We start from the raw sequence: 2,893 nt of genomic DNA on the forward strand, positions 1-2,893 counted from the left end.
TCAAATCATGAATGGTAATCTACCACTATCCCTCAAGAGGAAGGTATATAACAGCTGCATCTTACCGGTACTTACCTACGGAGCAGAAACCTGGAGACTTACAAAGAAGGTTCAACTTAAATTGAGGACGACGCAGCGAGCGATGGAAAGGAAAATGATAGGTGTAACCTTAAGAGACAGGAAGAGAGCAGAGTGGGTCAGGGAACAAACGGGGGTTAATGACATCATAGTTGAAATCAAGAAGAAGAAATGGATATGGGCCGGGCACGTAGCACGTCGGCAGGATAACCGGTGGTCATTAAGGGTAACTGACTGGATTCCAAGAGATGGCAAACGCGTGAGGGGGAGACAGAAAATTAGGTGGGTAGATGAGATTAGGAAGTTTGTAGGTATAACGTGGCAGCAGAAAGCACAGGACCGGGTTGATTGGCGGAACATGGGAGAGGCCTTTGCCCTGCAGTGGGCGTAGACAGGCTGATGATGATGATGATCATGATGATGATGATGATGCAGCGGTGAGGTCAGACTTCTTTCCTCTACGGTTGACTGTGTTGATTATCGCCAGATTTGCGCAGAACAGCCAGGTTATTTTGTTTTACGGCAGCCAGTGCGTTAAGGGAGTTGAGAAGTGAACGGCGTACACGATGGCCACGGCCACGGGGAATCATAGGAGAAAGCACGCGATGGAAGGCGATAGTTTCTGCTCGCTCTGTGGGGCGCCATCCTAATCACACAGCTCACTCTCCCAAATGCATGCGAGAAAGTCCCTTTCCTTGAGAAGAAGCTAACTTTTTATAAGGGAAAGCCAACTTCTTGGGGCGTTTCGCACTGCTCTATGTTCGGTATATGAAGTGGTCCGGCTATTTTTGTTTGATGTAGCCGTAAATTTTGCTATTTATTTAATGGTGTTGAAACAATGTCGCCTTCGAAAATGGTTCGATATAAAGGATAATTCGATTTAGCCGAGTTCGATATAGTCGGGTTTGACTGTGTTCATTTCTAAACTGTGGATGAGCTTTTATACCGCACACTCTAATAAAATACTAGTCGTCTTTAACCTTTTTGCTTCTCGAATAACTAGAATTTCAAGTTCTTTACGATGTACAGTGTATTCCACAACTATTGCCGCTCTTTATATGAGGTTATGTTCAAAAGTAAGCAAATATTACGGACGATAGTAGGGGTATTAACAGTTTGCGTGGTGCATTACACCAAAGAGTGCAATAATCAATAAAGCAAGTGACAACTTCAAGAGAACATTTATCAACTTACGTACGTTAAGCGCGAGCACATTCGCGGCACGTTACGGCACGCGGTCGTTAAAGGCTTTCAGTTTAACACGCTGGAAGGCAAACGTGAAAACGAGTTTAAAAACAGGTCGCCACCTGGTCCTTTGTGCCAGACGTGTCGAAACCAAAGCAATCCTAACCATACGGTTGTTTCTATGCGGACGTGTATTATTAGGCCTGAGGACAACAGAATCACGAACGCATTTTCAAGAATATGAACACTTTGATACGGAAAGAGCTAAATTTATAAAAAAATCGAAACCTCGTCTCATCAGCTACAGGCGATTAACCATAACAAGGGCGCAATAATTAAAAAAATTCACGTTGAAGTGGCAGTCATAGGTGCCTCCATGCTCGACAATACTATATTTTTAAAGAGTACGTAAACAACACGTACGTTCAACACGCCATATAAAACAGCACGTCAGGGAAAGATGGAGGCTTAAAAGGACGGGAAATCGTTGAAAAGGGTGTCAGGGACATTCTCTGTTGAACGATTTCTAGAAAATACGTGATATAACTTACGTTAACACAGGACACGAAAACAGCAAAAACAAAAGATAATAGTAATAACGTTATGCACAGTCACCATCTTTTCTTTTCGCGTATACATAATGCCTTTACGCTTGGCTGCAAATGCTGTTCTATGCTACCCAAAATTATCAGCAGCGCGGCAGGGTTACTGGCAAGGTTACAAGAAGCGATTCTGCCCCCAGCCGGTACTTCGCCACCACGCTATTTTCTAGAGCTCTCTGTACGAGCCATCAGTGTTTGCGCTTGCCACACATTCATTCTTATGCTCGTCAACAATGAAATGCTGTCGGCTGACGCGTCACGCACTGGTTCTTGTGGAGCATTTCCTTTCGTTATCGCACTGTTCCTCATGTGCTAACTCTTCACCACCTCTTTATGCTAACGCATGCCCCTGTGAGAAAACGTTGGACACAGTGGTCCCTCGCTATGTGTTTTGCGGCTGTCGCTGGATGCTAACTGCTGTGACAACGGCTACATCTTCAAACTGTAAGGGGACTGAATGGCAGCACCGCATTTTACATTCAAATGAGGGCGTTCTTGTATTTATTGTGGCCTAGTATATTCCAGTTAGTTCTTTGGTTTGTGTGGTTTGAGGTCCCAAAGTCTATTTCGCAACGTGAAAAGGGGTTTCTTTTATATGCGCATTTCAGATCTCAAAACAGTTTAATGTTGCCGAGGCGTAAGGAAAGGGTTGAGAAAAAGGCTCACGGCAAGCATGCTTCTGAAGATGTCGGAGCTCGTAAACTTACTCTGTTTTTTTTTATCCCGTTGTTTTCTGTCTGGCGTTGTCGACCACCATTATTTATTTGTCTTTTCTTGTTGATATTCCTTAAACATCTAACTCACCACTGTACCACTAGGTTTGTAGTAGTCGGGTAATGTTGAGCGAGGCAGACGCTGCTGCTCGATTGCAGGACCGCGTTTAATGCAAATGACTTCGCTACCGTTAAATTCAGGGCTCTTTCATGGTTGCACAAGCCATGGAGAATTGACGCACAACCACAAACATCATTGTCTGCTTTGGCGAGAGCGTTTGAGGTGCGTTGTTGCACCGAGGAATGTATTGGGAG

The sequence above is a fragment of the Rhipicephalus sanguineus genome, chromosome 3 (genome assembly GCF_013339695.2).
Source record: "Rhipicephalus sanguineus isolate Rsan-2018 chromosome 3, BIME_Rsan_1.4, whole genome shotgun sequence".
Taxonomy (NCBI): Eukaryota; Metazoa; Arthropoda; class Arachnida; order Ixodida; family Ixodidae; genus Rhipicephalus; species Rhipicephalus sanguineus.